General features: G+C 47.5%; 1 protein-coding gene and 1 long non-coding RNA gene across 2 annotated transcripts in view; one reads left to right on the top strand and one right to left on the bottom strand.

Annotated features, from left to right (window-relative positions):
* The window catches only part of RICTOR (RPTOR independent companion of MTOR complex 2), a 122,477-nt gene that overhangs the window by 13,249 nt on the left and 82,628 nt on the right, over positions 1-26,600 (top strand). The window lies entirely within an intron of this gene.
* Positions 22,000-22,885, bottom strand: LOC114809972. The gene is made up of 2 exons (XR_003757735.2): positions 22,715-22,885; positions 22,000-22,573 (listed from the first exon to the last, which is right to left on the bottom strand). It is a non-coding gene; the product is annotated as an uncharacterized LOC114809972 (long non-coding RNA).

The following is a 26,600-nucleotide window of genomic DNA, read 5'->3' on the forward strand; positions in this document are numbered from 1 at the left end:
GAATTGCTGTTACTGTTCATTCAATAGTATTTATTGAGCGCTTACTGTGTGCAGAGCACTATACTAAGCGCTTGGAATGAACACGTCGGCAACAGATAGAGACAGTCCCTGTTACTAGTGCTCTGCTGCTCCCAACTCCTTGGAGACTGTTCTTCTGGGGCTCCCGGGTGCTGCTTTTTGATTCATAAAGGCCGACGAACTCGTGGGATTCACTGGCAACCGCAGGAGCTATTACTTTTTTTATTCTCACTGACGCCAACTGCTCGGCTTCTTGATTTCTTGCTGGGCCCCTCAAAGGTCTTGCCTAGTCAGGCTGCTCACCGGGCAACAACAGTAGACGCAGGAGCTGGAGGTGGTATCAATCAATCAATTGTATTTATTGAGCGCCTGCTGTGTGCCGAGCACTGTCCTAAGCTGTTCTAAGCTCTTATACCGTGACGTAACAAACTCCCGGGCATTCCCTGCCCACAGTGAGCTTACAGTCTACAGGGGAGAGACAGACATTAATCTAAATAATGAGTTCAGGATGTATACAAGAGCGTGGGGTGAAAGGGAGCAAATCAGGGTGACCCAGAAGTGAGTGGCTGATGTGGTAACAATAATAATAATAGTAATGATTGGGGGATTTAAGCACTTATATCAGGTCAAGCATTGCACTAAGCCCTGGGGTAGATACAAGACAAACGTATCCGATGCAGTCCCTAGAGAAGCAGCGTGGCTCAGTGGAAAGGGTACGGGCCTGGGAGTCAGAGGTCATGGGTTCTAATCCCGGCTCCACTGCTTGTCAGCTGTGTGACTTCGGGCAAGTCACTTACCTTCTCTGGGCCTCAGTTACCTCATAGGTAAAATGGGGATGAAGACTGTGAGCCTCACGTGGGACGACCTGATCACCTTGTATCCCCCCAGCGCTTAGAACAGTGCTCTGCATATAGTAAGCGCTTAACAAGTAATAATAATAATGTTGGTATATGTTAAGCGCTTACTATGTGCAGAGCACTGTTCTAAGCACTGGGGTAGACATAGGGGAATCAGGTTGTCCCACATGGGGCTCGCAGTCCTAATCCCCATTTTACAGATGAGGTAGCTGAGGCCCAAATACCTTTCAAACACGTGACTCTCAGCCTAAGGAAAAGGGGTAACAGATACTGAATCCCTGTTGTGCAGATGAGGATACTGAGGTCCAAGGAAGGTAAGTGATGTGCCATTGTGTTCCTTTCCCTACTCCCCATCAATATGATTCTATTATTCCACTATAGAATAATAGAAGTAATAATAATAAAGAGAAGCAGCATGGCTCAGAGGAAAGAGCCCGGGCTTGGGAGTCAGAGGTCATGAGTTCGAATCCCGCCTCTGCCACTTGTCAGCTGTGTGACTGTGGGCAAGTCGCTTCACTTCTCTGTGCCTCAGTTCCCTCATCTGTAAAATGGGGATTAAGACTGTGAGCCTCACGTGGGACAACCTGATAAGCCTGTATCCACCCCAGCACTTAGAACGGTGCTCTGCACGTAGTGAGCGCTTAACAAATACCAACATTATTATTACTGTTATTAAAGTCACCCAACAGATAAGAGGCAAGAGCTGAGATGAGATTATAGGTCCCCTCTTTGACTCCCTGCTCCGTACTCCATCCACCAGGCCTCCCTGCTTTGGAATATCCATATGCTCCCTCCCGGTGCCCCTATGGGTGTGTAATTTTCGACAGCCAGTGGGGACAGCGGATGCAGTCTTTGATCGTGGAACCGATTTGAGAGACCCCGATCCGCAGCAGATGCTGCCGGGCCCTCACCCCATTTCCTAAAGTCACCGTTAGGGACAGCGCTCATGAGTTAGTGGGAGTAAGGCGTGGGTCACCGGTGTCTTTTCCACTTCCTTTCGAAAACTGAGGGAAAAGCAGAGAACGTCAGAAGTATGAAAGATTACTTTCGGTAACCGAATTCCCAAAGAAGAATGACTCTTGTAACGGAATTTAGCATCGTGATGCTTCCAAGACAGCAACAGCTGTGTTGTACCGCCGCTGATTCATTCATTCAATAGTATTTATCGAGCGCTAACTATGTGCAGAGCACCGTACCAAGCGCTTGGAGCGTACGACTCGGCAACAGATAGAGACAATCCCTGCCCGGTGACGGGCTCACTGTCTAAACGGGGGAGACAGCACAGCAAAACGAAACGAAACAAACGATGGTATTAAATTCTGCCTATGCGCTAGGCGCTGGGGTAGGTACAAGTTAATCGAATCGGACACAGTCCCTATCCCACACAGCTCCCGCCCTATTTTACGAGGAACCTGAGGCACAGAAAAGGTAATTGGCTTGAATGAGGTGTCACTTCAGGTAAATGACTAAAACAGAGCTAGAATCTTCTCCTGACTCCCAGGCTTGAGCTCTTTCCACCTGGAGATAGTTTCCTTTCCCCGTCAGGTAAAAAAATAGATTAATTGCCAATTTTACAGCAGCCTAAATTCACACTCAACGTTGCAACACGGCAGTTTTGCTTTTACAACATTAGCCTCCCATATGGTAGGATACTGTATTGGAACCTTGGGGAGGTGGAGAAACCTTAAAAGCTGCAATTGAGGGAGGAAGCCATGGAAAGTTTAAAGAGGGCTAGGGGACAGAGCGGGGGATGCCGGGGGTTGGGGTGTTGGGAAGGCGTTACCTGATTGCCAGGTGGAGGCATCAGAGAAGGTCAGTATGTCCTTTACATTTCCAGTTAAGTCCAAATCGGCTACCCTATCTTTACTGCACTCTGACTCAATTTAAAAAAAAACAACAATGCAATTGTGTAACTATATTACTCATCTCAAATTGAGCAAAGGCATAATTTGGGAAATTTTGGTAAGGCAAGGTATCTACCCGTGGTTCAGTACTAATCCTCCATTTATAACCTTGTTCCGACGGAAAAAGATTGGTTCCGGAGTAGCGGTTGGACTTGCGGTTCGGTTGTTCGGTAATCAGTTGAGTCGTAGTTCTGAGGACTGGCCGGAAAGCATTTTGAGTTCTATTTAATAATAGCAATAATGTTGGTATTTGTTAAGCGCTTACTATGTGCAGAGCACTGTTCTAAGCGCTGGGGTAGATAACAGGGTCATCAGGTTGTCCCACGTGAGGCTCACAGTCTTGATCCCCATTTTACAGATGAGGTAACTGAGGCCCAGTGAAGTGACTCGCCCACAGTCACACAGCTGACGAGCGGCGGAGCCGGGATTCGAACCCATGACCCCTGACTCCCAAGCCCGGGCTCTTTCCACTGAGCCACGCTGCTTCTCTACCGCAGCACTCCAAAACATTGGTGTATTAGTCCAATCAAGGGTATGTATTGAGTGCCTACTGTGTGCAGAGGGCAGTAGTAAATGCTAGGTGAGAGTACAGTAAACCAGAGTTGGTAGACGCGTTCCCAGCCCACAGTGAGCTTGCAGTCTAGAGACAGGCTTATAGTCTACCACAAAGGGGTCATGTTCTTCTTCTGCATACCTTTTGAGAGAAGAACTTCCCGTTCTACCTTTTAGTTTCTTTGTGTAGGTCAAGCTAAACCTTGCAAACGATGCCACGTGTTGACTGTGACTGCATTTAGTCTGCAGTGGCTGAAGATCCTGGGAGGAAGATTACTCTCTGAGCAATAAAATCAGAAATCATTTCATTGCTAAATTCAGACCAGACATTTCAAGAGAGTGGATCTCCGTGACGGGGGTTCCGCGGACAGGGGTGCAGGAATCCGGTTCTCGTATTTGAGCACTCGCTCCATAGGAAACGCCGTACCGAGCCCTGGGAAGAGTACCAAAGAGGTATCGGAGGCTGGAAATCTCTGTCTGGTACCGGATCTGGCCAGAGCCCTAGACCGAAGCGACTGAGCCAGACCGAAAGTAACAGTTAGCCCCAAAACAACTGAACGTGTGCAGAAACTTGGTGTGTTCGTGTCAGCACTTCCTGCAATTGAGACTGAGGCCACTTCCAGCTTGGCAGCACCCCAGGTGCTATACAGTGATTGCACTCCGTCCCCACCCCTTCAACCAGATCTGGGTGCGGGAGAGGAAGAAGGGAAAGCAGGGAGGGCGGGGTGTGTGTGCGTATATAAACCTGACACAAACCCAGCTGTACCCAGTTGGCGTTCAGTAAGTCTACCGGTATTTATTGAGCGCTTCCCATGTGCCCAGCACTGTACTAAGTCCTTGGGACAGTACAACACAATGGAGTTAGTGGCCCCGATTCTTGCCCGTGAGAAGCTTACAGTGTAGAGGGGGAGACGGGCATTCAGAGAAATAAAGTTATGGATATATGAGTGCCGTGGAGCCGGAGGTGGGTTCATTCATTCAGTAGCATTTATTGAACGTTTACTATGTGCAGAGCGCTGTACTAAGCGCTTGGAATGTACAGTTTGGCAACAATTACAGACACTCCCTGCCCAGTGACGGGCTCACAGTCTAAGCTGGGGAGACAGACAGCAGAGCAAAACGAAACAAAAACAAGACATCATCAAGATGAGTAGAATCAAGGGGGTGTACACCTCATTAACAAAATAAATAGAGTAATAAATAATATATACATATGAGCACAGTGCTGAGGGGAAGGGGGAAGAGCGGAGGGAAAGGGGGAGCTCAGTCTGGGAAGGCCTTTTGGAGGAAGTGAGCTCTCCAGTTGTTAGACACATTCCCTGCTCACGACAAACGTACAGTAGGGTTGAATAACGGCACTGTAGGCTCAGGTCCCGGGGGTCTTTTCATTGGGGACCACCGTCTAAGGAGGGAAAACCAAGCACATGGAGAGAAATTGAACAGCTCAGAAATTACAAACGGCTTTCTTCTCCATCGGTCATACTAAGTGTGGAGTGCTGTATTAAGCACTTGGGATTTTACGCCAGATGCAAAACAAACGCTTCCTGTCCCTAAGGGATTCCCGGTCTAATGGGGGAAGACAAGGCAGATGTAAATTACTTACCAGTCATGAGAAAAGGGAGAAGAGCCAGGATATGAAGTGGGGAGAGAGATCAGGCCAGAAGATGTGGACAAGGGGTCAGCGACGAGATAGACGAGATGGAGGTCCAGTGACTATGTTGGCGTTAGAGGAGTGAAGTGTGCAGGCTGGGCCGCTGTAGGAATTTATCTAGGTCAAATAGGAGAAGGCAAGTTGATGGAGTGCTTTAAAACTGTGGAAAGGAGTCGGTTGATGCCGAGGTGATTGAACAGCCCACTGGAGGTTCTTGAGTGGGGAGTTGTGGACTGAAAGGTGTTTAAAAAAAATGATCCAGGAAGCCGAGTGAAGTATAGACTGGAGTGGAGACAGACAGGAGACTGGGAGATCGGCGAGGAGGCCAATGCAGGAGTCAAGGCGGGGTACGATAAGTGCTTGGATTGGCAAAGAAGAAATTTGGGTGTAGAGGAGAGGGTGGATTTTAGCTATTTGTGAAGATAAAACTGTCAGATTGAATATGTGGGTTGAATTGCTGAATTGTACTCTCTAAGCTCTTAGTACAGTTCTCTGCACACAGTAAGCGTTTAATAAATACGATTGAATGAATGAATAAAAGAGATGATTGAAATATAATGCCAAGGTTATTCATTCAGTAATATTTATTGAGTGCTTACTATGTGCAGGGCACTGTACTAAGCGCTTGGAATGTACAGTTCGTCAACAGAGACAATCCCTGCCCAATAACGGGCTCATAGTCTAAACGGGGGAGACAGATGGCGAAGCGAAACAAAACATCATCATCAAGATAATAGAATCATAGAGATATATACATCATTAACACAATAAATAGGGTAATATATACAAATACGCACAGTGCCGAGGGAAAGGGGGAAGAGCAGAGGGCGGGAGGGGGGAATGGGGAGGGGAGGAGGAGCGGAGGGAAAGGGGGGGCACTTGGGAGACAGGGATCTTGGTGGTATCTATAGTGATGGAAAAAGGGAGGGGACAGGGTTTGAGTGGGAAGATGAATTCTAATTTGGGCATGTTAATCTCTTAGGATCGTGTTCTGTATACAGTAAGCACTCAATAAAAATGAGTGACATTATGAAGTTTGAGGTCCATGAGTCAGTTGTGTACATTGAGCACTTCCTCCGTGGAGAGCACTGTACTAAGCACTTGGGAGAATTCAGTATAAGAATAAACACACATATTCCCTGCCCACGGTGAGGTGCTGAGTTGCCAGCCAGGTAGAGCTGTCTTGAAGGCAGGAGGAAATACAGCACTGCAGAGAAAGAAAGAGAGAGGTCAGGGTTGGAGAAGTAGATTTGGGAATCATCCCTGAAGGCAAGGCTGGATAATCTTTCAGGGAGAAGGGAGTGGGCCACACTGTCAAAAACAGCTGAGAGGTCAAGGATTAGGATAAATAATAATAATAATGGTATTTGTTAAGTGCTTACTATGTGCCAAGCGCTGTTTAAGTGCTGCGGTAGATAGAAGGTATCCAGGTGGTCCCACGTGGGGCTCACAGTCTTAATCCCCGTTTTACAGATGAGGAAACCGAGGCACAGAGAAATGAAGTGACCCGGCAAAGGTCACGCAGCAGACAAGCAGCGGAGCCGAGATCGGGCCTTTGGATTTGGAAGAAGGAAGATATTGGTGACCGTAGGGAAGGCAGTTTCCATGGAGTGAGGGGGACGCGTGTCAGGTCGGAGGGGATCAAAGAGAGAATTGGAAGAGAGGAAGTAGATGCAGCGGGTGTGGACAATTTGCTCAAGGAGTTTGGAGAGGAGTGGTAAGAGGGAAATGGGATAACTGAAGGGAGCTGTCGGGACAAGGGAGGGACTTTTGCGATCGGGGATAGATGAGCGTGTTTGAAAGCAGTGGGGAAGAGCCATTGGAAAGTGAATGTTTGAAGAGGGAAGGTGGAAGGGGACAGATGGTTATATAAAGTGTGAAGGGATAGGGTCAGAGAGATTGGTGGAAGGGGTTCGATTTTGAGAGGAGATGGGAGATCTCTTGATACACTGCTGGGAAAGATGGAAGAATAAAGAGGGACAGGAGGAGGGAGAAACTGTAGAGAAGCAGGGGCAGTTTTAAGGAGATCATGCCTGATGATTTCAATTTTATCGATAAAGTATGTGGTCAGTGAGAAGAGATGGGGTGACGGGGGTTTGAGGACAGAATCAAACATCTGAACAGCTGGTGTGGGAGTCCACAAGGATGGAGAAATAATGTTTCTGGGCAGAATTAAATCAGGTGAGGAGGAAATTGAGATGGGTGCAGTCAGCCTGATGTCTGGTTTTTCGGATTTCCTACTAAAACAACCCACACAGTTCACTCCTAACGCCAGCCCACCCTCTGAACCTCGAGCGCATCTATCTCATGGCCGACCCCTTGCCCATCTCCTTCCCGAAACCCCGGCCCCCTTGGTATCCGACGGAGCCATCAGTCGTATATATTGAGCACTTAACCGTGTGCAGAACACTGTACTGAGTGCACGGAAGAGTACAATACAACGGAGTCGGTAGGCACGCCCCATGCCCACAACAAGCTTACGGTCTAGAGGGGGAGACGGGCATTAATGTAAGTAAATTATGGAGGCGGTCCTAAGTTCTGCGGGGCTGACGATAGGTTGATTGATCAATCAGTCGTATTTATTGAGCTCTTACCGTGTGCAGAGCACTGTACTAAAGGTGCAAAGCCAAGTGCGAGGGCAACGCAGAAGAGAGGGGAAATGAGGGCTTAGTCAGGGAAGGCCTCTTGGAGGAGATGTCATTTGCCAGTGGGGTGAGTGATGATCTGTCGGTTACGAAGGGGTGAGTTCCAGGCCAGAGGCAGGATGTGAGCGAGGGGTTGATGGAGAACTAGACGAGAGACCGCCACTCACCCCTCTTCAAAACCTCATTCGAATCATCTCTCCCATAGACTTTCCCCAGAAAAACCTTCATCTCCCCTACACCCTTTCCCTTTGCATTGCCCTCTCGTGTAAATCTGAACCCTTGAAACGCTTGACGTTCACCTCACCCTCAGCCCTACAATCCTTCAGTACATATCTTTGGACCAGTTGTATTTATTGAGCTCTAACTGTGTGCAGGGCACCGTAACTAAGCGCTTGGGAGAATACAACACAACACTGTAAGACACACTCCCTGCCCACAGCGAGCTTACAGTCTAGAGGAGGAGAGACAGTCTACGGGGGAGACACTTTCGACCCTTAAATCCCTCTGGTAAATATGTGAAAAATCTGCAGCTTTGGTTCTAGCCTTTACTGTTTATTTTAGATCTCCGTGTAATGTCACAGAAAATTCCACGAGACACCGTAATCTTCAGAATCGTTGAGGCAACTAAAGTATTCTGACTCCCGGCCTCTTAGTGCTTCTCCCCCTGTAGATTGTAAGCTCCTCGTGGGAAGGGAATGGATCTACCAACTCGGTGGCACTGTACTCTCCCAAGTGTTTGGTACAGTTTTGTGCATACAGTAAACACCAAATAAATGCCGTTGATGGATTGATTAGTAAACGCTTACTGTGTTCAAAGAAGCAAGAGGGAAGAGCACAGACCCGCAAGTCGGGATACCTGCGTTCTAATCCCCGCTCTGCCACTTGTCTGCTGGGTGATTGTGGGCAAGTCACTTAGTTTTTCTGTGCCTTAGTTTCCTCCTATGTAAAATGGGGTTTAAATGTGTGTTTTCGTGCCCCGCACCCCATATGAAATCCATGTGGAACAGGGACTGTGTCTGATCTGATGATCTGGTATCTACTCCAATGCTTAGTACAGCTCCTGGTGCCCAATAAGTGCTTAAAAACTATCACAGGAGTTATAGCTGCTGCAAAGCACTCTGCTGAATCCTTGGAGCGAACACACAGGTGGGAATTAGACGGGGGTCCCTGGCCCTCCAGGGGCTCACGTTCTGCGAACAGAGGAGGAAAGGGGACTGGCGGCACACCCGTAAGGCAAAAATAAAACCAGAAGAACATGAAAAAAATGTGGACAGGGACAAATACCGGCATTAAACCCCTAGGGTACTGTGACTAAAAACAGTCTGAGAAGCAGCATGGCCTCGTAGAAAGAGCACGGGCCTGGGAGTCAGAGGACCTGGGTCCCCTGCCACTCTGCTGTGTGACCTCGGGCAAGTCGCTTCACTTCTCTGAGCCTCAGTTCTGTCATCTACAAGATGGGGATTCAATGCCTGTTCTCCCTCCTCCTTAGAGCGTGAACCCCGTGTGGGACTTGATTGCCTTGGATCTGCCCTCGCATGTAGTACGGTCCTTGGAATATGGTAAGCACTTAACAAACGTCCCAGTGATCATTATCAGGATTCGGACTAGGAGAGCAGAGTTTGGGGCTTTTCACAGCTCAGTCCTATAGACCCAGTTGCAGCGCCCCTGATAATAATGTTGGTGTTTGTTAAGCGCTTACTATGTGCAGAGCACTGTTCTAAGCGGTGGGGTAGAGACAGGGTAATCAGGTGGTCCCACGTGAGGCTCACAGTTAATCCCCATTTTACAGATGAGGTAACAGGCACAGAGAAGTGAAGTGACTTGCCCACCGTCACACAGCTGACAAATGTGTGACTTGTCACACACTTAGAGAACACACTTAGAGGTCACACACTTAGAGACATAGAGAAGCAGCGTGGCTCAGTGGAAAGAGCCCGGGCTTGGGAGTCGGAGGTCATGAGTTCGGATCCCGGCTCTGCCACTTGTCAGCTGGGTGACGGTGGGCAAGTCACTTCACCTCTCTGTACCTCAGTTACCTCATCTGTAAAATGGGGATTAACTGTGAGCCTCACGTGGGACAACCTGATGACCCTGTAACTACCCTAGCGCTTACAACGGTGCTCGGCACATAGTAAGCACTTAACAAATACCAACATTATTATTATTATTATTAAGTGGCAGAGCCGGGAGTGGAACCCACAACCCCTGATTCCGAAGCCCAGGCTCTTTCCACTGAGCCACGCCGCTTCCCCAAGCTAACCTAACCACCGTAGCCGTGGCTGCTCCGAACGTTCTGCATTTTGGGGAGGACTCCTCGGGCTGTAGCTGCTGCTTCTGTCCACCCCGCCAAGACGGAGCCAGGCATGTGAAGGGCGAGCTCCGGGACGACACCCATGTCAGAGTGTGTATGGGGGCGGGACGGACGGACACGCGGCCCCGCTCACCAGCTTCACAGCTCAGCTGTTCCGCAGGTGGGTTGAGCAGGACCATCCGCGGACCGTCTGTAGCTTGCTGAACCGCAAGAGAGTCCCTTACGGGTCTGAAGGCTATTCCGTCATTTAGTGAGTTGATTAGAATTAGGAAATTAAATGACATCAAAAGATTAAACTTCTCTGTGCCTCAGTTCCCTCATCTGTAAAATGGGCATTAAGACTGTGAGCCTCACGTGGGACAACCTGATTACCTTGTATCTACCCCAGCGCTTAGAACGGTGTTCGGCATTTATTAAGTGCTTAACAAATACCATAATCCTTCTTCTTATTATTATCCAAATTTGAACATGGACTTCTATTGTTCCCTTTTTATTTTGTACAACACTCGTCCATTTGACGATTACTCTCCCCCGCTTCAAAGCCTTACTGAAGGCATATCTCCTCCAAGAGAGCCCTCCTTTCCTCTTCTCCCTTTCCCTTCTGCATCATCCTGACTTGCGGCCTTTATTCATCCCCCCTCCCAGCCCCACAGCGCTTATATACACATCTGTAATTTGTTTATAATAATAACAGTATTTGTTAAGCGCCTACTATGGTGCCAAGCACTGTTCTAAGATTGGAGGAGATACAAGGTAATCAGGTTGTCCCACGCAGGGCTCAGAGTTTTAATCCACATTTTACAGATGAGGTAACTGAGGCACAGAGAAGTTGTGACTGGCCCAAAGTCGCTCAGCCGACAAGTGGCGGAGCCGGGATTAGAACCCACAGCCTCCTCCTCTTAAGTCCAGGCTCTTTCCACTGAGCCACGCTTCTCCTCCAGTAACTTAATGTCTTAATCTTAATGTCTTGAGATCTTAATGTCTGTCTCCCCCTCTGGACTCTAAAGCTCACCGTGGGTAGGAATTTGTCTCTTGTATGGTTCTGTCGAACTCTCCCAAGTGCTTAGTACAGTGTCCTGCACACAGTAAGCGCTCAGCAAATACGATCGACTGACCCCTTTAGGAATTGTCGGGTCAGCATGCAACTTTGGGGTTGTTTAAGTGACTGCCATCCCATATATTCAAGAGTTGAATATTAAGCGGGGGAGCGGGAGAGCTAAGAAAGGAGAGATAGCAGTGGCCCTGGAAGGAGATGATCGGGATGGGGAAAATGGTTTCGATTGAAGATGGAGAGGAAGATGTATTTTAAAAACGAACACGCGCTTGGGTGCATTAGGATGCCGTATGTGACTTTGAATATAGAAATCCGTCGAGCAGTGACTGCTTATGGCTGGCACGGCTGGCTCTAGCCCCAAAAGCGCACCGGTGCCAAAGTAGAACCCGCTCCACTCCCGCCGCTATTTGTAAGTTAAAGCCAAACAAACTGAATCACGGCTTCATTCATTCGTTCAATAGTATTTATTGAGCGCTTACTATGTGCAGAGCACTGTACTAAGCGCTTGGGAATGTACAAATCGGTAACAGGTAGAGACGGTCCCTGCCCTCTGACGGGCTTACAGTGTAATCGGGGGAGACGGACAGACAAGAACGATGGCAATAAATAGAATCGAGGGGGTGAGCATCTCATTAAAACAATAGCAAATAAATAGAATCGAGGCGATGTACATTTCATTAACAAAATAAATAGGGAAATGAAAATATATACAGTTGAGCGGACGAGAACAGTGCCGAGGGGAGGGGAAGGGAGAGGGGGAGGAGCGGAGGGAGATGGGGGGAGAAGAGGGTTTAGCTGCGGAGAGGTGAAGCGGGGAGGTAGAGGGAGTAGAGGGAAAAGGGGAGCTCAGTCTGGGAAGGCCCGGGAAGACTTCACACGAGGGGTCTAAGCTTAGGTAATTCTTCATCATAAGGAGTTAAAAAGGCAAGAACGATCAGCATGTTCCAAAGGGGTTTAGATCCGTGGATGAAAACTCCACGATGGGTTCTCGTCTTGGGCCGACGAGTCGTTTCCGACCCGTAACGACACCCCGGACGCATCTCTCCCAGAACGCCCCGCCCTCTAGCCGCAGTCCTTCCGGTAGTGGATCCGGAGAGTTTTCTCCGTCAAAATCCGGAAGCGGTTCGCCGTTGCGGCCTTCCTCCCGGTAAACTCGAGTCTCCACCCTCGACTCTCTCCCGTGCCGCCGCTGCCCGGCACAGGGGAGTTCTGCCTCGTAGCGGATTGCCTTCCGCTCGCCAGCCACTGCCCAAGCTAGGAATGGAACGGGTAGGCCCCTGCTCGGCCCTCCCTCCCGTAGCCGAGACTGGTGGAGGACTGGAAACTCTCCAGGTGCCGCCCTGAGAGGGGGCGTGATGGGTTACGGGAAGAAAAGTCAGTACTGTAGAAGGGGTAAGTTAAGGATGCTAGTGGACTGTGTGACTCGTCGCTTTAGAAAGTTCTGCTGCCGTTTTGATCGTCCCCGCTCCCTCTTTCCCGTATTTTCCCTCCCACCTCTGCTTCTCTTTGGTGTAACCTCACTTCCCCCTGTGGATTGAGGCCCTGTAAAACGGGAAGTGCGCGGCGCTCTGGGGCACCCTTGGGCCGGAACCGAGAAGCCGTGGTCGCTACCGGGAACCGGGCGTCCCCTCCGCCTACTTCCCTTGGCTCGGCTCCTTCTCCCTACCTGACTGACACATGGACTGAAAAGTCATTAGAAGTTACAGCTGTAACTTCTCTAACAGAAGACTCGCTCACCTCTTGGGAGGATATAAACCGCACAGATCGAACTTATTCTCAGGAACCCCTACCAATCTGGGGGCGGGGGGAATACGAGGGTGGTGAGAAGCATAAAGGTTTATGAACCGCTTTAGCGTTGACTCGCTGTTTTGCAGTGTGCCGCAGCCAAGCCCACCTACTTTCTCGTCGCCCTCCGTCGATCAGCGGTCAGTCGGCCGGCGGTATTCGCCGTGCCCTCCGTCGGTCGGCGGTCCGTCGGCCGATGGTATCTGTTGAGCACTTAGTGTGTGCAGAGCACTGTTCTAAGCACCTGGGAGCGTACACTATACAGTAGAGTTGAGAGAAGTGGTCTCTACCAGTCTGGCAAGCCACTAAAATAAATAAGAACAAATGGTGGTATTTGTTAAGCGCTTACTATGTGCAAAGCACTGTTCTAAGCGCTGGGGGGATACAAGGTGATCAGGTCGTCCCACGTGGGGCTCACGGTTTTAATCCCCATTTTACAGATGAGGTAACGGAGGCACAGAGAAGTTAAGTGACCTGCCCCAAATCACACAGCTGGCAATGGGCGGAGCCGGGATTAGAACTCGGGACCTCTGACTCCCAAGCCCGGGTTCTTTCCACTGAGCCAACCTGCTTCTCTGTCTGTACTACAAGTCTGGCAAGCCACTAGCAGTGTAATAAATTCTTCAGCCCGGGTTCTTGGTCCCGAATTCCATTGTTGAGATTTGTCCGTGTGCTTACTACGTGCCAGGCGCTGTACTGAGCACTGGGGATAGATACAAGCTGATCAGGTTGGACACAGTCCATGTCCTACATGGGCCTCCTAGGCTTAAACCCCACTCTGTAGACAAGGTGACCGAGGCACAGATAAGTGAAGTGACTCGCCCAAGATCCTACGGCGGACAAGTGGCAGATCCAGGATTAGAACCCAGGTCCTTCTGACTACCGGGCTGGTGCTTCTGCCGCTGGGCCACACTGTTCCTTTCAGGGGGCTCCATCATTAATTCAGAATGCAATAATACATTAATAATAAAAATGCAATTTCCTCTAATAATAATTAGAGGAACAATTAGAGGAAGGTTTCTCCACCCCAGATAACCAGCAGTACCCTTTTCTCCCCTCATTTTGCCCCCTCACTTTTCACCCACCTCTACCTTCCTTTTCTCATTTTCTGGAGCTCTTCTGGTTTTCTTTCCTTCATCCTCTCCTTAGAATAATTATACTGTTGGTATTTGTTAAGCGCTTCCTATGTGCAGAGCACTGTTCTAAGCACTGAGGTAGATACAGGGTAATCTGGTTCCACGTGAGGCTCACGGTCTTAATCCCCATTTCACAGATGAGGGAACTGAGGCCCAGAGAAGTGAAGTGACTTGCCCACAGTCACACAGCTGACGAGTGGCAGAGCCGGGATTCGAACCCACGACTCTGACTCCCAAGCCCGGGCTCTTTCCACTGAGCCACGCTGCTTCCCTTCCTCCCTCGAATGGCCGAATCAAGGAACGTGATCTGAATTCAGAACATCTTTCAAGTGAGAGAGGGGAGAATTAAGGCAGAAAAAAGTCAGCGGAGTTTACCGAGCGCTCACCGTGTGCAGACGGATCACTCTGCTAAGCGCTTGGGAGAATACAGCAGAGTCGGTAGACACCTTCCCTACCCGCCAGTGAGCTGACAGTCTAGAGGGGAGACTTAAAGAACTGCAAGGGATGTGGGGAGGGAGATGCTTTTCAAGTCTAATTCTCCATTTTTATTGATGCTGTAGGACCGGAATCCGATTAATCTTCTAAATTTCATTTTGTTACGGATTCCTTGCTGTGCAGGTTGCGGGTAACTGCCATGTCACAAGTTGTTTTATCATTCGTTTTATTGAAAGTTGACCCTGTGTTGTGGGCTGCTGATGTTCATGTTAGAGCCTAGTCCAATTTTAGGTAAATGACTGGAGGAATGGCGTTCGGGAAAACTCCCTATATTTGCAGTGATGTATCTATCCGTAGTTTAAGGAGGAAATTATGTACTGAATTTCCTTCTCTTCATGAAATGTGGTAAACACTGTGTTGAGGTACGGAGGGGCTGGAAACCCCAGACTTTCTGAAGAGGTATGGAAAGGGGCCTTCCGAAATGATGGTCTGCCCTCGCTGGCTCTCTGAGACTAATCACCCGATTCTAGTAGAGGAAGAAACGGGAAAAGAAATGGTTCACCATTCCAGTTCGTGGCTCAGTGGAAAGAGCCTGAGCGTGGCAGTCAGAGGTCGTGGGTTCTAATCCCGGCTCCGCCACGTGTAAGCTGTTTGACTTTGGCCAGGTCACTTAACCTCTCTGTGCCTCGGTTCCCTCATCTCTAAAATGGGGATTAAGACTGTGAGCCCCGCGTGGGACAACCTGATTACCTTGTATCTACCCCAGTGCTTAGAACAGTGCCTGGCACCTAGTAAGTACTTAATAAATACCATAATTACAATTACCTCTCCTTCCAGTGACCGGGGATTATTGGTAGAGCCATCGTTTCCTGAATGCCCCTCCTGGGGCCTCTGTGTGTATAATAATATAATAATTATGGTATTTGTTAAGTGCTTACTATGTGCCAGGCACTGTACTAATCGCTGGGGTAGATACAAGCAAATTGCGTTGGACACAGTCCCTGCGTCAAGTGGGGCTCCCAGTCTCCATCGCCACTTTCCAGATGAGGTAAATGAGGCCTAGAGAAGTGACTTGCCCAAGATCACACAGCAGACAAGCGGAGGAGCCGGGATTAGAACCCATGACCTTCTGACTCCCAGACCCGTCTCTGTCTGTTAAACCATGGAGCTTCTCTGTGTACGTTCATTGGTTATTGCTCTGGCGTCAGAGCCGGGGCGAATAATATCACTGAGTGAGAAGGGGGCATTATAAAGAGAAGGTGAGACAGCGGCAAGAGCTGTGACAGGAAGGGAGTGCATTCACTGAAATATTATGAAATGTAATGTGTAGGGGAAACCAATTTGCTTGGAAAAGGCAACAAGTGTTATTGGTGGTGTTTTTTAGGGGATTTGGGTATATTTAATACCAGAGAACAAGTCTCGTCTTTCTATTGGGACGGAATTCAAGCTGGCATGCAAAGATGCCTCCTTACCTGGCAACTTTACCGTGGGTCCCGGTGCCAGTTGAAATGGGTGTGGATTTATGGGGCACTCGCAAGGAAATTTTTATATTCTGCAGGTGCATGTGCTGAGTGTCCAAATAAGGACATGGCGGGCACAGGCTAAGCATAGAAATGGTGCGGTGGTTTGTGGCTTTCTGGCTGTTCTAGTCTCATTGCCCTCTGGTAGGAAAAGGGGAAGAAAAACACACTCAAGGAATAAAGGATAATATCACAGATTCCGTGACAGGAACCCACCCAGGGGGGAGAGGCTGGAGGATTAGGTGAGGAAAATGATCAATTAATCATTCGTATTTATTGAACGCTTACTGTGTACCGGGCACTGCGTCAAGTGTACTTGGGAGAGCACGGGACGACAGTAAGCACTCCCCTGCCCCCAGCGAGCTTACAGTCTAGACATAAATGTAAATAAAATTACGGCTATGTAGGTATGTGCCGTGGGTCAGAGGGAGGGGTGAACAGAGGGTGCAAATGCAGAGATGGGAGTGGGAGAAGAGGACATGAGGGCTTAGGCGGAGAAGGCCTCTTGGCGGAGATGGGCTTTTATTCATTCATTCAGTAGTATTTATTGAACGGTTACTATGTGCAGAGCACTGTACTAAGCGCTTGGAATATACAAATCGGTAACAGATAGAGACAGGCCCTGCCCTTTGACGGGCTTACGGTCTAATCGGGGGAGACGGACAGACGAGGACAATGGCAATAAATAGAATCGAGGGGAAGAACATCTCATTAAAACCAATAGCAGATAAATAGAATCAAGGTGATGTACGTCTCATTAACAAAATAAATAGGGTGATGAAGATATATACGGTTGAGCGGACGAGTACGGTGCCGAGGGGGTGGGACGGGAGAGGGGGAGGAGCAGAGGGAAAGGGGGGAGAAGAGGGTTTAGCTGCAGAGAGGTGAAGGGGGGGAGGAGGTAGAGGGAGCAGAGGGAAAAGGGGAGCTCAGTATAAACGCTTTGAAGTTGGGGAGAGTGACCGCCTGTGTGATGTGAAGGGGGAGGGCGTTTCAGGCCAGAGACAAGATGTGAGTGCGAGGTGGATGTCGATGACCGTGGAAAAGGATAGATGGGAAATTTACAGCTCGGTAGAGACGGTGGAAGTTATAGACCTTCCCAGGTACAATGAACTCCAGCACGTCAACGTAACCGAAAATGGTTTCTGTTCGTACACGATGCGTTGGAGATGGTTGTTGTTATATCATAATAATAATAATAATGTTGGTATTTGTTAAGCGCTTACTATGTGCCGAGCACTGTTCTAAGCGCTGGGGTAGACACAGGGCAATCAGGTTGTCCCACGTGGGGCTCACAGTCTTAATCCCCATTTTACAGATGAGGGAACTGAGGCACCGAGAAGTGAAGTGACTTGCCCAACCCTTGCAGCCATACCGGCGGGTTAAGGCATCATCAGATGAGACAGTGGTAAAATCGGAGATCTCTTTACAGCCCATTGAAGTCAATGGTCAGGAGTTTCTGCTTGATGGGGAGAAATGGGCGACCGTTGGAGCTTTTTGAAGAGTGGGGAAATGTGATACACGAATGTCTCGTCACTGCCTGAGTTAGAATTTGGTGAAGATTCCTCCGAAACCTTTCGTGCCCGCCGTTCTGGGAAGCATCTTAATCATCCCCGCCCCTGGAATTGAGTCTTGCAGTCAACTTGGATACATTTCTCTCTTCTGCTCATTCCCAGGTTCTGCTGCTGGTTCCTATAGCACTTAGGAATTTATTTATACCCGTATTCAGCACTTGCGTGCGTGTGCTCATTTATTTTGGCCACTCTAGTTGTAAATATTTTTATGTTTGGTGTCTCCCCTTCAGATGTCAGCTCCTTGTGGGCTGGGACAGTTTCTCTTTTTTCTGAATTTCCCAAATGCCTAATCTAGTGGCTAGCATGAAATAGACACTCAGTCAATTAAGGCGTTTATTGAGCACGTACTGTGTGCTTAGCACTGTTACGACCGTGTGCTTAGCACTGTACGACTAAGTGCTGGGGAGAGTCCAATACGATAGGGTTGGTAAACATGATCCCTATGCTTAAGGAGGAGTAAGTATTACTACAACTCTGTGAGGTTTGACAGCTCCACCCTTTCCTCTTAATTCCGGCAGGGAATTATTTGATTTTAGAGATTGGGTTTTGTTTTTTTTTTTTTGGAAATCACATTTTTCTTGCCCTGTTTGATATTTAAATATTTTGTCTCTCTTTTCAGCTTGTTTCCTTAAATTCTCCCAGGTCCTAGAGAGAACAATACAAATTCCGGTAGACGTTGTTGCATTCTCATCAACTTCCTGCGTTCTCCCTCCTCATCCTTAAATTAGTCCAAAATCTTTGATGCTGCTTTGTGTTCCGTTACGTGAAGCCTTCCTTCGGGCTCCTTGACATACCTTGCTTTAGATTTAATTCCTTCGGTCAGGGTTTCAAGGGCTTCACTTAGTCGTTACCTATTTTTTTTTTTCCACCTCGTTTGTTGCCTTCCACTCTCCTCACCCTTTATTTTAACCCACTTAATCTCAGATCGTCTCTTTTGTTTTATAAATTAGGGCTATATTCAATTAAGGTCTGTTTCTTTATATAAATGTCTACGTTAATGTCTGTCTTCCCGTCTAGACTGCAAGCTTGTTGTGGGCAGGGAACTTGTCTACTAACTCAGCAGTAGTGTACTCTCCTCTAGTGCTTAGTGCAGATCTCTGCACCCAGTAAACACTCATTAAAAAGCATTGTTTGATTAATTAACTCCGAACTACCCCCAGCTTTCATTAACATCATCTCTCCCTCTTACCCAAGATGATTTCAGGACCCAGTTTCCTGCAGTATTTTTAAGAGTAGAAGAACTCTCACTTCCCTCAAATCTATGACTAGCATTTCCCTTTTCCATGAAATTCACAGCTGCTAAAACAATTGAAGAAAACAACAAAATGACAGCAAAAAAAATGTAGCCCTATAGTAGTGGAATTTTTGGTAGGGTGCCGTAAGCTTGGTCGAGTGCTCTAAAGTTTAGATCCTAATGAAACAGCGTGGCTCAGTGGAAGGAGCACGGGCTATGGAGTCAGAGGTCGTGGGTTCTGATCCCGGCTCCGCCGCTTGTCAGCTGTGTGACTTTGAGCAAGTCGCTGCACTTCTCTGCGCCTCAGTTACCTCGTCTGTAAAATGGGGATTAAAATTGAGTCAACCTGATTACCGTGTATCCCGCCCAGCGCTTAGAAAAGTGCTTGGCTCATAGTAAGCGCTTAACAAATACCATCATCATCATTATTAACATTACTGGAGCTGACTTTGGAGGCGGAGACAAATATCGACACCTAGAGAGGTCGGAAATCAATGAGCAGACCTGTATATACGTGAGTATATGTACTTATATATGAGAGGACTCGATATATACGTGAGTGTTAAAGAGGGTATAAATAATTTCATTAATGAGTTGGTCAAAGGTAAAGTACAGCTTAGGGTGCTGGGAATTGAGTCCAGGAAAGCCTGTTGGAGGAGGTGGGATTTAAGGAGGGTTTCGAACGTGGGGAGAGTCTTAGTCTTGTCTTGGGATGTGGGGAGGGAGGGAGCCCCAAGCTGAAGAAACAGCCTGAGCGAGAGGTTGGAGGCGGAGAGTCAAGAGCAAGATATGGCTAGAAGGTTGACTTGGGAGGAATTAAGACAGCGAGTTAGCTAATAGCGAGAGAAGGGAACAGGAAGGAGGCGAAAATAATAGTTGTATTTTTTAAGTGCTTACTGTGTGCCAGGCCCTGTACTAAGCGCTGGGGTGGTTACAAGCAGATAGGGTTGGACACAATCCCTGTCCCCCGTGGGGCTCACAGCCTCAGTCCCCATTTTACAGACGAGGGGACCGAACCATCAGCAGAACTGAGGCCTTGACAGTCGTCGGGGGCAGGGAGATGGTCCACGGGGTCAGAGGCAGCACAGAGACGGAGGGGGCTGAGGAAGGATTCTTCGCCTGTGACACCGCGGAAGTCATCGACCACCTTGGAGAGAAGAATCGTGGTGGAATGAAGAGGTCGTAAGCCAGGCTGCCGAGGGTCGAGGAGAGAGAAAATTAAGACCTTTCTTCGAGTTGGGATAGAAACGAGAGGACGGAGGTGTGACGATAGCTGGGCGAGGCCAAGTGGCCGAGAGGGCTCTTTTTTAATGACGGACACTGTTTTTCATTCAGTCATATTTATTGAGCGTTTACTGTCTTCAGAGCACAGTACTAAGCGCTTGGAAAGTTTTGTCAAGTGCAATATGAGAGATTGAAGACAGTGAGAGGGAGGGGCAACAGAGAGAGAGATTCAATACCTGTTCTCCCTACTACCTTAGTCTGTGGGACCTGATTCTGGTTGTGCCTGCCCTAGTGCTTAGTACAGGGCTTGGCGCATAGCGCCTAACAAATACCACAGTTATGGAGAGTGGCAGCACATGATTTTAAGCGGTGAGAGGGAGTGGATTTAAGGAGCAGGTAGGAGGTTGCCTCTTGGGAGATAGCTGGAAAGCAAAGAGTATCAAATATGAGGAAGCTGAGGCACACGCATAATTTTACCAAGCTTATGGAGACTGTTAGCCTCAGTGAAGAAAAACTAGGTTTCGACTCTGAAGATGTCATAATAGGGTGAACAAACCTGGCTTATAATGGGCCATTTTACCTACCGAACGTATAATGGGCCATTTCACCTACCGAACGGTTTCCCTATCAGTATGGACAGACTTGATTGGAAAGATGGTAAGTCAAGGAACGTCACGATAATAAAATCAATTTCAAGGTGCGGAATCTAGCGATACTTTGATTATATTAAAAGCATTTATCGTAAGCCACACTGCCGTTCAGGTTCTCCTTCCGTGTTAATTGGCTCGGTATGCGTCTGCAGTGTTTGTCTGGTGGGTCAATCCTGCAGTTATTCCTCTGTTGCATACTAATTTTTGGTAGCCAGACGGCTTATTTTGAATCGTTTGATTAATCGTATCCTAGAAATGATTGGTTATTTCAAGCAGCATTCTTTGTTAAATGTAGGGTTGTGCATTTGAGGCGCTCTCGTTAATGGAGTCAGCACTGGCTCTTGGAGTGCCGTTAAGATCGGAAGCTCATTTGAGTTTCAGTATTCATCGAGGAACGCATCTGAAACGAATAAAGCTTGCTTTTGACTCTCCAACTGAGGTCCTTCCCGGCTTAAATTTTGGACCTTGTGTATATGAGCACAGAGACTGCATTTAGTGCCTGGTTCCCCCAGACGGAGACTGAGTTGTCCCTCTTCCCTGTCCCCTTTCCATCTCAGTTTGTGTTTTTTTGTTTTCCTCTACATAGTAACCTATTTCTAGTCTGTTGAAGTCAGAGATGACCACAGCTCTTCCGTACATATCCTTATCCTTACGTAGACCCTGTTGTCACCCCCGTCTGTAATTTATTGCAGTGTCCTCACCCCCAGTAGATTGTAAATTAATTGAGCACAGGGATGGTAGCCCTCTGCACACAATAAACGCTCAGTAAATACCATTAATTGCTGACCGGAGAGACAGTAATGGAAGGGTTCAGAGATCAATTCAGGGGTCAAAGTGATATGTCCGTTAAGGTGAACTCCCTAAATCTTGGGTAAATGTAAATTTAGAGTTGTCACGAATACTCCGCAGTCATCCCGTGGCAGAAAATAGTGCTAGATTTGTAATGCAGGGAATGTTTAATCGAGTAGGAGATTGGAGACCAATGAATAAGTCTCCGAAGAATGATTGGAAAGTATTCTAGAGGATGGTGAATCACTTTAAGATCTCCTGTATGCGCAGTAGGCAGGCCTGAATGGGACTTTTGGAGTTCTTTTTAATTAATTCACAGAGAAAAATAATAATTTAGGGGAAAATAAGTGCATTTTAATTTTCAATAGAGATTCCGAATGCTTTCTGTCGGCTTTGTGTCCCTCTGGTATGATGTGATTTTTAAACAGTGGCATTTAAAGGATCGTCTCTTATTGCGGGCTGCTAATGAGTTGGAAAACTGCAGCCCCCGTTTAGACTGTGAGCCCGTCGTTGGGCAGGGATTGTCTCTGTTGCCGAACTGCACATTCCAAGCGCTTAGTACAGTGCTCCGCACATAGTAAGCGCTCCATAAATACGACTGACTGAATGAATGGAAACAGGAGAAGAAACTGAAGAGTAACCGACAGAAAAGAGCAGAACTTGAGTCAGCGAATTGTAATTGTTAATAAAGTAATCTCTCTCGCTTTCCACTTCCCCGCCCCGGCCTCCACCCCCTTTGCTATATTGCAGCCTTGAAGCTTGCCTGGCAGAAAGCGTCTCAGAGTTGGTAATGGAGCTGCAGGGTCCTTGCTTCTCTGATGACTTCCTGGACTTAAGAGTTTCACTCTTAGTTGGCCTGGCAGCCTGGGTAACCTTCCTCAACCCCTGCACGCATCACATCCTTATTAGAGTGCCGTCTCCAGTTTGGATCACTGCGCTCGGAAAAGGATGTTGGACAACCGGAGGGGGTCTAGAGCGGGGTTCAGCAAAAGTCGGCCAGTCGATTTAACCTGGCTTGGCTCTGTGACCCACGGCGGTTCTTCCTTAGCTCCAGATCAGCCACGGATGCGGTGACCTTGAAACCTTGGCTTGTGGAAGTTTTCGATTACATTGGCGAGGAAGGAGTGGCTGCTACACTTCTGGCTCCGTTACCCGGCACACGGCACTGCAAGTGTGCGGTCTGCACAGCCCCGTCAATTTCAAGTGGCCCTCGGGCTCAACCAGTTGCCCACTCCTGGTGTAAAGAAAAACGACAGAAATGACTTCAGAGGTTAGAATGTTCGCCCTTCAAGGAAGAGAAACCAGGGCGGTTTCCCCTAAGGGAAGGGGCTGTTAAGGAGTGGTTTCAGGAGTGTGGAGGGAGGAGGATGCTGACCAATTTTCTCTACGTCCGTTGCAGGTGAGAGGAGGGGAAATAGGTTAAATTGACCCTGGACGGGAGGGATCTCTTCACTGTCATTAAGCATTCCGAGCTTCCGTTGAAAACGATCGGTCTCATCAGAAGATCTGTGCAAGTAGCAGCGGAACTGATGGGCCGGTTAAAAAAAAGTTTAAATGGCCAGACTACCCGTTTTCTTCTCACCGGTGACTTTTTGGTTGGACTCTGAATCCCTTGGATAAGATGTATCGTTAAGATAATTCTACTCCTTTACGCCTTCAGCCACTTACTCCTCCCAAGTGCTCAACATCCCCCAGTGTCATCTCTGACACCGTCAGGTCACTTAAAGGCGGGAGTTTGGGTAGTTAGTAATTTTTCGGCCTAAATTCCACGACCCTAAAGTCGAAGGCATTTTATCTCTATTTCGTCAATATTTTCATTGCAACCTCCAAAAGGGTAATAATCATAAAAACAATTATGGTATCTGTTAAGCGCTTACTACTGGACGAGTACTGTAGAAGCCCTGGGGTAGATACAAGATAATCAGGTCAGACACAGTCCCTGTCCCACTTGGGGCTCATCTTGTTTCCGCCATGCTATAGTAATTGACAATTAACCCAATTTTCCAAAGGTTTAAGTGTAGTAGCTTGGGAGGAGCAGTAAAGTTTTCAGATCACTAAGGGGCCTTAGTGGGAGTGAATAGTTAAGGAATCTCTACTTTCTCACCTCCATCCCCTCACTCCTGTTCCCCTGGCCTGGACTTCCCTCGCCCCCCCCCCACCCTTAATTGCTGACAGACCCCAGCTTCTCCCCTCGTTCCGAGCCCTCTTAAAATCCCACCTCCAATAAGCCTGCACCGATTAACTCCTCAAACCCAGTCACATCCACCCATCAGACACTTCTAGAATTTACTTATTTGGTTATATCCTTCTTCTGTCCTTGCTCTTAGGAATAATCAATGTTACAAGAATTTATTCTGATTCTCTTACTTGGAATATCCTACTTGGAATATTTTACGTCTGGCTCCCCTGTTAGAGTGTAATCTCCTTGTGTGCAGGAGATGTATTTGTGCTTGGAATAGTGCTTAGTACCAAGTGGGTGCTCTGTGAATACCATTATTCATTCAGTCATATTTATTGAGTGTTTACTATGTGCAGAGCACTGTTCTAAGCGCTTGGGAGAGTACAGTATGACGATAAACTCATTCCCTGCCCAAAATGAACTTACAGTCTAGGACTGATAATTTTTAATAATAATTTTGGTATTTGTTAAGCGCTTACTATGTGCAAAGCACCGTTGTAAGCGCTGGGTAGATACAAGGTAATTAGTTTGTCCCACGTGGGGCTCACAGTCTTAATCCCCATTTTACAGATGAGGTAACTGAGGCCCAGAGAAGTTAAGTGACTTGCCCAAAGTTACACAGCTGATAAGTGGCAGAGCCGGGATTAGAGCCCACGACCTCTGGACTCCCAAGCCCGGGCTCTTTCCGCCGAGCCACGCTGCTTCTCCATTACTACTGTTCTGAGAAAGTTAATTCCCTTTACTTATGGCAGAGTTGCTAACCCTTTGGAAGTACTCTTAGGCCCCGGAAGTCAGGCTTCTGAATGTTTATATAATTTTATTCTTTTTGTATGGTATTTGTTAAACTTACTAAGCGCTGGGGTAGATTCAAGATAATCAGGTGAACACAATCCAAGTCCCACCTGGGGCTCACAGTTTTCATCCCCATTTTACAGATGAGGCAACTGAGGCACAGAGAAATGAAGTGACTTGCCCAAGATCACCCAGCAGACAAGTGGCAGAGCTAAGATTAGAACCCAGGCCCTCCTGACTGCCAGGCCTACTCTTTTTCCACTTGGCCACACTGCTTCTCTAACCGATAAATAATAATGAGTAAAATGAACTTATGTCCAGGGAATTCTAATATTTTACTTGGATTCTTTAGATACTCTCAAATCCTCAGGTTCTAGAATAGATTTTAAAAAGAAATGCAAGTTTCGTGTAATTCATTTTTGTTAAGTTTGGGGGTGGGGAAGGGGGGCGGGGGAAGGCGGCAGCGAGGACTATTTTAATTTTCATCCCAAGCGCTAGTTTGCCAGTTGCCAGTTGAAAAGATTTAGGTACCCATTTCACGGTACTTGGGCAGGAGGAGTTGCTTAGGCTGTTCAAAGTTTAATTCTCGTTCAGAATTAGTCGCATGTGGGAGTAATTCTCAGCCATTCCATTTTTTTCGGGAGTCATTTTTTCAGTGAAGTATTTCAAAGACAACTAGCATTTTACTCTTAGATTTTTAGACCACTAGTTAGGGCACTATGGAAGCTTAATAGTTTGACAAGTATAATGATCAGATTATTAGTAGTAGTAGTGATAACAATAGTGGTATTTGTTAAGCACTTACTCTATGCCAAGCACTGTAATAATAATAATCACATAGTTATGGTATTTGTTGAGCGTTTACTATGTGCCAAGCACTCTTCTAAGAGGAGATAATAATAATAATTATGGTATTTATTAAGCACTTATTATGTACTAAGCACGGACTTGGGAGTCAGAGGTCATGGGTTCTAATCCTGGCTCCGCCACTCGTCAGCTGTATGACTTTGGGCAAGTCACTTAACTTCTCTGGGCCTCCGTTACCTCATCTGGAAAATGGGGACGAAGACTGTGAGCCCCACGTGGGACAACCTGATCACCTTATATCCCCCCAGCGCTTAGAACAGTGGTTTGCACATAGTGAGCGCTTAACAAATACCAACATTATTATTATTATTATTATTACAAGCAAATCAGGCTGGACACAGTCCCTGTCCCACGTGGGACTCCCATTCTCGAGCCCCGTTTTGCAGCTGAGGTAACTGAGGCCCAGAAAAGTGATGTGACTTGCCCGAGGTCACACAGCGGACAAGTGGCAGAACTGGGATTAGAACTCATGACCTTCTGACTCCCAGGCCCGGGCTCCGCCCACTACGCCACGCCACCTCTCTGTAATAAAATGGAGTGAGAAGTAGATGATGCAGCAGTAAAATTGAACACCCCGAAGTTGCACCGATATAACTTGTTGTGGTAAGAGAAGTAGTTGAACCTCTCTTCTACTCTTTTGAGTCCAAATGGCACTGTGCAGACCAGTACTGTGTCTGACTGCCTGCTGAACAACAGAATCCAAGTTATTTTCTTAAAAACAATCTTACATTGTGACAAACCTGAAACAAAGGCGACAGTTCAAAAAAAGCTTTAGAGCAGCTTTGGAAATTATGAATCCTAGGAATCGTTTTCCCCTTTAAAGAACAAATGGTCTAGCTTGTTGTGGGCAGGGAATGTATCTGTTTATTGTTGTACTCTCCCAAGCGCTTAGTACAGTGCTCTGCACACAGTAAGTGCTCAATAAATACGATGGAATGAATGAATTATTGCTATAATTCCTTCATCTAGATTTTTAGCCCTGAAGTTTTCCTATTGGGGTTTGGCTTTCTCGGCAGGAAATGCTAAAATGCGATGTCAGATCATTTTCACCCTTTATTTTAGTTCAGAGAATGAATTCATTTTGGTATGGTTCATTCACTGAATCTTATTTATTGAGCGCTTACTGTGTGCAGAGCACTGTACTGAGCACTTGGGAGAGTACGTATAGTAATAAACAGAGACGTCCCCTGCCCATGACGGGCTTTCAGTTTAGAGGTGAGTTTGCATGGTATTGCCTGTTCACCAAGGGGCACGTGAGTGTCTAGAATTAGCCGGTGGCTTGCCCACAACCACTCCCATTAAGCTGCTAGCTATGTGGTTTGATACTATCTTCTAAACATGGTATTGTCTGCTTGCCTCGATCTGTTCAGTGCTCTTAAGTGTTTGCCGTGAGCTGCAAGAGGAAATCGAAAGGAAGCGGCTC

Source organism: Ornithorhynchus anatinus, chromosome 3 (genome assembly GCF_004115215.2).
Source record: "Ornithorhynchus anatinus isolate Pmale09 chromosome 3, mOrnAna1.pri.v4, whole genome shotgun sequence".
NCBI classification, from domain to species: domain Eukaryota; kingdom Metazoa; phylum Chordata; class Mammalia; order Monotremata; family Ornithorhynchidae; genus Ornithorhynchus; species Ornithorhynchus anatinus.